General features: G+C 35.3%; 1 pseudogene; it reads right to left on the bottom strand.

The window, feature by feature from the left end:
* Positions 1-652: 652 nt before the first annotated feature.
* LOC113096653 (histone H2B-like) lies at positions 653-4,110 on the bottom strand (annotated as a pseudogene).
* Positions 4,111-8,530: the final 4,420 nt, after the last annotated feature.

Here is an 8,530-nt window from a genome sequence, read left to right on the forward strand (position 1 = left end):
TCATAATTCAACTTATATATGTTTAGTTATATTTGTGTTGTTATTTCTAATAAGTGAAGTTTACTGTTAAGTGCACTGATGTCAGACTCATTTTGAATAATAAAGTTTATTGTTAAATTGTAAATATCCTGCTTCCATTACATAGGCCTGTTTGTCAAATAGTGACAAGTGTTTGATCACATTCAAGTTATCATTGCAAAATATGGTTTATTCTTATACTCTATTCTATATACAGTACCAGTCAAAATTTGGACATGAATGGGAAGTGTGTCCAAAGTTTAGATTATACTGTACTGTAATATAGCGCACACAAAGAATATCAGCCAATATGTCAATAAAAAAATAAAGATAAATAAATAAAAATATCGGTCAGGTTCTAGAATGTTTTGCTCATATTAAACAAAATATTTGTACAGAAATATTTTCAGCTTTATATTTTTTATTGATATTCTTAAAGTGATTTAAAACAACAACAACATGCAAGTGAACATACATAGACCTCTTAAAAAAAAAAAAAAAACACACAACAACTGACTTTTGCATGCACTTTTTTGTGCCCCTGAGAAACAAATCACATGTGCATGGGAATTGTTCTGCTTGCATAAATATATAAATGTTATATAAAGATGACAAAATATGGCTGTGTGCATTGTCCTAGTTACCAAGTTCAAAGGTCTATAAAAGAAATAGTGGTTTTGTAAAAAAAAAAAAAGTGTTCAAAATGTGGTTTATGGTAATATGTCATATTTCAAGGCCGAAGATCTCTTTAACACATATTCTGTTGCGGCCAAAAAAACACAAGTGAAATGAGCTGATGACACAATAGGTGACTCAATATTCATTGTCCTAAATGCTAAGCATAATGGTTTCTGGTGCGCACATAAAAATATGTTATTTTTTTTTTTTTTTTTTTTTTTTACAAAGGTCCTTGAGGTTATGTAATATGGTGCTATAAGAATATTGTGAGAAAAAACCCAAAATGCTAAATAAAAAGTGCACCTTGCACCAGTCATGTTTGACAACAGCTGCTGTATCATAAATATTTTCATAAAATTACTACATTTTTCTCACATATAAACATTAAATGGGGCAAAAGTCTGGAAATGCAAATATTTTTTTCCATATTCCATACCATTTTTCATCCGCTTTCTTCTTTCCATGCTTTCCCAGACCTGGAAGTTACTTGAATCAAATCCCAAAACATTTCCAAACCCCACAGGAATCCTGCAAACACTACTGTTAAACAAGTAGTACTAAACAGAAGTTATTGGTGCTCCTCTGATTGAACAGAAAGAGCTCTTCTCCAGATGATGTGGTGCTCTTAAAGAGTCTTCGGGTTCGTTGATGATGTTGGTGTATTTGCTCCCGGTCTTTGTTTCTCAGACACGGCGTGTTTGTCCAGTTCTCCGCAGCAGCAGACGCACGGCGGTCTGGATCTCTCTCGGTGTGATGCTGGAGAGACACGAGACGAGACGAGACTCACCGGAGATGCGCTCGAAGATGTCGCTGATGAAAGAGTTCATGATGAACATCGTCTCGGAGGAGATTCCGGTGTCAGGATGAAGCTGCTTCAGCTCTTTATACACGTAGATCGTGTAGCTCTCCTTCCTGGATCTCTTGCGCTTCTCTCCTCCTTTATCTGCTCTTACTGACGGCCTTCATTGAGCACTTCTTGGGAGATGACCTCACTGATACAGATAAAACCATCACAACATGTTTTCAAAAAACATTATCATTAATTTTATGACAACACGGCAGTTTGTTATTCACTTCTCTATGCTAATTTCTAAAGGGGAAAATAACTGTCTGTGATTGCGTGTCTCCATTGACCAGTGGTGTCAAAAGTATTGGCATTCATTACTCAAGTAGAAGTATAGATACTAGGGTTTCAAAAGACTTTTGTAGAAGTTGAAGTATCAACTCAAGCTTTTTACTCAAGTAAAAGTGTAAAAGTACTGGTTTAAAAACTACTTAAAGTATAAAAGTAAAAGTAATGTAAGGAAAAAAATGCCATTAAGAACAAAAGCTTGGGCCGCGCAACAGGGTCCTAGTGTGCACTACCCCACCTCCTCAAAAAAACATTTTTTCTAAAGGCAATGATGACTATAATGTTATATTAAAATGTTCATGTTGAAAAATTTGGGATGCACTAGGCTACCTGTTTCAGCCACATTTATCCCATTGAAAATGAACTCATTTTAGTACAATGCAAATACATTAAAGAGCTATAGATATGATGACTAGTTGCCAATAAGTATTGTTATGGTGCAAAAAGTCAAACTTCAGAGGCATCAATAACCTTTAATGGAATGTAAATGTACATCCAAGCTTAGCTGCAGAAATCTGTGAGGGCAATGGACAAGAACATTGGTGCAGGCTTAGTAACAATTACTCTTGTATGGTTGTCTATATACAATAAACATTATAGTGCTGTCAAAATTAATGATTAATCCAAGTGATTAATCAAAAACTAAAAATGAAAAATAACTCATGATCCTGATACCTTCTTGACTGATAGCTTCTTGTATTCGGTACATACGTCTGCTATGTCCAGTGTTCGTGGGGGTAACGAGTTACAAAGTTGATATAGAGCTTCACAGTCCCACCCACAGCCCGAGAGAGCTCTGGTGCCAGAAGTAAATTTCAAACTGGCAGTGTGAGTACACCCTAAGACAAGATCCAAAAAAAGACAAAGGTACAAGACTGTTTACATATTTTCATTTCGAGCGCAGGAACTACTCATCCCATAAACCACTGCGCCTCATTGAATTAGACTGAAGCCACAACTGAGAACGAGGCAACGAGCCTTTTGAGCGACATCCAAATCTGATGACGGCCGCTCGCGCGAACTTTTTCCTCCAGTGAATTTTATTTTATATAGTGAATGTGCAGTAATTATATATTGTGTGCGTGTGTGAAAGTGGTTAACGATAACGTCAGCAATGGTGCAGTGCTTTGTACCTGACTGCAATCACTGCTCAGTCGTCAACAGATGCCGTTGCCATTAGACAAATGTTCAGTAAATGCACAAAAAGGTATGTCTAGGCTAAATATTGTTTTGACAGTGGCATTATAAAATGCTTGATATGACTCATTTCATATGGAGGCTACAGTAGCCTAGCTAAAGTGGACGATAATGCTAACTAAAGTTACCAACCTCCCTGCAAAACTCTCAATGGCAGCCAAGGAGATCATGATTGCACTGATAAGTCTACCGTGCAAAAACGCAACACAGGTTTTTGTTTTATTTTATTTTTTTATTAACGATCTTCAGTCTTCACGGACCTTCTTGGGGTTTAACCAGACGGCTACACGAGCTCCACCAATCAGATGCATCACTGTCGGATTGTTCAGGATTGTGGGTAATGAAGTACTTAGCCAAGACATCGCGAATAAAAGGCATTTAGATCAAAACAAGGTTAGTGCCCCATGATCCTTTTGCGTTTATATGAGCATATACTATCGCTTAGTACAGTCGTAGCTGGTTTTAAGTCTACCATGTATGGTTACGTTTTTATGGCTTATACCCCAAATGTCAATGCAGAAATTGCATTGAATTTTTAGTTCCGGCACCAGCTGTGGGTGGGACTGTGATGCTCTATAGCCTAGATATCACAACATTGTCAATCGCATCATCAATCGCAAATGATAATTTATTAAAACGTCTCACTACCCAACTACCTACAGCAGCTTTATTTGTGGAGGAGGAAGAGAAAGCACCCATTTGGCAAATGAGCCAGTAGTGAGAAATAAATAATAACTTTTAAATAGAGTCCAGTGCCTTTTCGATACTTTTAAAATGGTACTGGCGCCTCAACGTGCCTGAACCGATACTTAAAAAAAAAAGAACTACAAAAAAAAAAATATGGATAACATTAAAGAACATTAAAGAAATAAATCCATAGCTTTCACCTTGGATGCTCTAATTTCCCAAGTTGTGCTTCCCTTAATCTAAGGCTAATAAATGTATTTCACAATCTGGGTCATTATTTAATACAAAAGCACACATAATATTTCTACTGTATCTCTGTCACTCACTCTGATATTTAGTTAAGATGAGTGCTGTCTGTCACTGTATTTTATCAGTCCCGTGAATTACTGTATGGTCATCCTTTATAAAGTAACTACAATGTAGTTTTTAAATACAGTGCTGTGCAAAAGTCTCATGGAAAAGAAAAAATAGTATTTTCACCCCAAAAAAGGGTTTTAAGCCAGTTATTTATATCTTTTGCTGTAGTGTGTCAGTAGGAAATATCAGTTTGCCATTAATTTTAATAATAATCTAGTGCGATTTTGAATGCACAAGCAGTCTGACAACGGCAAAATGAATGTTTGGAAATGTAAACTGATATTTTATACTGACACTCTACAGCAAAATATATAAATAACTGTCCGAACACCATCCTTTTAAGTGAAAATACTAACGTGTCTAAGACTTTTGCACAGTAGTGTATGCATAAAGTACGTATGATTAAATTAAGTAGCTATATTTAAATAAGTGTAATGAAACTTTACAGTAGATGGGAAACCGACTGATCGTGACCTTTTGTAAACTGTATTTATGACAAAGAACTTCACAGATACAGATATTCTAACAATCTATCGGTAAACACACACCTTGTGTCCTCTGTCTCTGTTTGAGCTCGCGCTGCTCCACCGCGGTCCGCGGATTGAAGAGCGCGCTGAAAGACGGGAGGAGACCGGACTGACGCCGGTTTCATTAGAAATTTAAGCGGACTGACTCTGAGGCGATCGGATACTACTGGTTCCAACCTACTTTTAAGAAATATATTTTTGATAAACGATCCCAAAACTGTCTATGCAGTGTGATGTGATTTGTGTCATGTGCAGTTGTGATGGATCGCGTATGGACCAATAGGGTGTCGGAATGGTATATGTGTATACTTCTCATCCAACCACAATCAAATTCACTCCATCCTGATGGCGCGATTTATCTGGATAGGGTTTTTTTCTTTCTCTCTCTCTGAACGATAACAATCCGGAATGAAATAGCAGTAACGAAGCTATTTTTTAAAATGTAAGGAGTAGAAAGTACAGATACTTGCGTGAAAATGTAAGGAGTAGAAGTAAAAAGTCGGCTGAAAAATAATTACTCAAGTAAAGTATAGATACCCAAAATTTCTACTTAAGTACAGTAACGAAGTATTTGTACTTCGTTACTTGACACCTCTGCCATTGACCAACCCACAGAAGTATTTCATTGGCCACATTAGAGCCAATCAGAGGCTTTGAAATGTTAATCCCGCCCACCACCTCATGTTTACATCTTTTCTTTTTTCTATTAACATTTTGTCAAAATACAATTTTAAGACGTAAACCAAGTTGAATCAATATACAGTTTCATAAATCTGATCTTAACAAGGAGAACAAGATAAGAGACAGGAAAAGATCTGAAATAATATAGAAAAAAAAAAACAGATACATAATTGAAAAACACTTAGGGGTCTGCATTAAAGTTAAAATAATTTGATTGTTTTGTTTAACTTGTTGTTCTTTTTTTTTATTTTCAATGCTGTTCCAATATTTTTTAAGGTCTGTAATTCTGAAATTGTAAAAGGAGGGTTTGCTTCTTTGCCAAATCATTTTGTGCAGATAATATTTAACTAAAATAATAATTAAGTTAATTACATATTTTTAATTGGCTGATAAATTTGTCTCAGTGACTATAAGAAGTATTTCAAATTTACTTAGAGAAATATTCTTTTTTATCATTTGGGAAATAAATCTTTGTAAATGGGACCAAAAGGAAGCTACAAGGGGACAATCAACAAAAACATGCTCAATGATTTCTCCTTCTCAGCCACAGAATGTACAAAAGTTACACACAGTTGGAAAAAAAGTACAGATGTTTGCTATTGAAGGGTAATATCTGTGAACAATTTTGAATAAAACTTCTTTAATTTTATTTCCAATAATATACTGGTGAGGTAGCAGGAAGATCATGTTCCATCATTTCTTGTCCAGTAAAGTCCATCGGTGTTTACATATAGGAGTACTGGCAGGATCAAGTCTGTTTCTAATAAAAGTATTGTTACTTATCTCTGATCTGTGAGTGGAATGCCAGAAATAGTAGGAGAATCGACTACAGATAGAGAAGTATCTGTCTGTTTGCTCTTTACATCTATCATCTTCATCAGATCCTGTTCCTTTGATTGATTTCTCGCTTTTTTTCGTAAAGAGGTAGTAAGTGAAATATTGTGAACCAGCAGCAAAGTCCTTTACCGCATTTCATCTTCCGAAACATACTTACGATTAATTTCACAAACACACACTCTCTGAATAAAGAGACAGAAGAGAACGGGAGTTTATACTTCGCTAACGGACCTAAGTGAAACCACAATCATGGTGGTCAGTTCTCAGCAGAAAAACCACAGCTGTAGTTCATCATTAACATATGAACATGTTCCTCTAACACGTGACACTCAGAAAGTGTGTTCGGTCTTCATTCTGAACAACATATTTATTGTTTCTTAATATACTAATCATAATATAAAGTCACAATTAACCCTTCAGTGTTCTCAGTCAAAAAAGGCCTGCCTATTAAAATTGCTTGTAAATCTCTTATTATGCTATATTATCACAAAAATCACAAGAGTGTCTTCAATAGGTAATCAATAATATTATTATTGTTTTTAATTTTTTTCTTTATATATATATATATATATATATATATATATATATATATATATATATATATATATATATATATATATAAACTGATTGTTTAGGCGCCATTAATCTTGTTTTTATGCACATAAATAATATTATTTGTGGATAATTTTTTTCAGTAAGCAATAAAATATGAAAATAATTTGCACTGTTTATCACACTATAGTGTGCATTAGGCTCAGATCAACAATGTCTGCAATCAATCTTAAAAATAATGCAAAGTCTGTCCCAATTGAAAGAAAACAAGCTGACAAAAATATGGAATCTAATATTTGGTGATATATTGCATAATGTGAGATTCATAAGCTATTTTTTGTAGGCCGGTCATATTTGACCTGAAACACTGAAAGTGTAACACAGAGGGGGGAAATGTTTTACAAAAACATGCACAAAAAAATGTTGTGAAGTTGTTAACAAGCAGGGGAAATGTGTGAGCAAAGTCAGTAAGTTTTATTTCAATGTAATAACATTAACTTGCATATTTGAAAAAAAAGAAAAAAAAATAAGAACACAAGATGAGGCTGGAGTCAAAGTTTTCAGTCAAAGAAGAAGTGAGGCATCGCATTAATGTTCATATGTTCATTGCTTGTAATTACAAGTTGCAAGTGTTTTACTACATAAATGATGTATATATGTAACTGGATAAATAGGGAGGCAGGAGTCGAGAGTGGCTTCTGCTTTGAAGGATGTCGATTCCCAAGGCGGTTGGCAACAGCTGGATTGTGAGTGGACAGGAGAGTGTGGAGGGAAGTGACGGATCAGGAAATGAACGAGGAGAGATGGAAGTAGGTGGCGGGATGTATGAAAAATGGGAGATGGCTAGGAATAATAAACGGAAAAAGAAAAGAAACAATAAAACAGATGAAAGTAACTCGGATGGGGGATCGAATATACAGGATAAGCGGAGGGAGGAGTATGTGGTCTTTGCAAAACTTGTGGATGAAGGGGACTCGTTTGGAGGTATGAACCCAATACAGCTAACGAAATCTCTTAATAGGGAAATAGGTGAAATAAAGAGTGCTAAAGTATTAAGAAATGGTGCACTGCTGGTTGTATGTAAGGATGTAAGACAACAGGGGAAAGCAATCAAAATAAACATGATAAACAAAAAGAAAGTGGAGTGTTCAAGGACTTACAGGAAATTCGCAAAAGGAGTCATTACAGGGATTCTGGTAAACGTATCAGTTGAAGAGGTGAAAAAAAAACATAGCAAATGTAAAAGTAAATGAAGCCAGATGTCTAAAAATAAACAGGAACGGAAATATGCAAGATAGCCTTTCAGTTATGATCAATTTTGATCAGGAAAAACTCCCGGAAAAAGTATATATTGGATTCATGTGCTATGATGTGAGGCTCTACATACCACCTCCACTTAGATGTTTTAAATGTCAGAGATTTGGACATGTGGCAGCAGTATGCAAGGGCAAGCAAAGATGTGGTAAATGTGGAGGTGAGCATGAGTATGGAAAATGCCAAGAGGGTACAAAGATGAAATGTTGATGAAAGGATGTGATAAGCTGAAAGAGGAAACTCTGATAGTGAAAAAGAATGATTTTGTAATGTTTATGGCAGAGATTATAAACTGTTCTGCTCAGACAAAAAGTCGAAATGAAAGAATTAAAATAATTGTCAAATCTGCAGAGAAGTATCTGGAGGTAAAAGGGCTACTATGGGACTGTTAGAGATACCCTTAATATAGAGACACAATCATCTCAAGCATGTGCTGGATCATCTTAATGTTTTTAACAATACGACAGTGGAATGCAAGAAGTTTAATTGCTAACGGTCAAGAGTTTAAGAAATATATAGATAATTTAATAGAGAAACCTAATGTAATATG

The sequence above is a fragment of the Carassius auratus genome, unplaced genomic scaffold (assembly GCF_003368295.1).
Source record: "Carassius auratus strain Wakin unplaced genomic scaffold, ASM336829v1 scaf_tig00216014, whole genome shotgun sequence".
In the NCBI taxonomy this organism is placed as follows: Eukaryota; Metazoa; Chordata; class Actinopteri; order Cypriniformes; family Cyprinidae; genus Carassius; species Carassius auratus.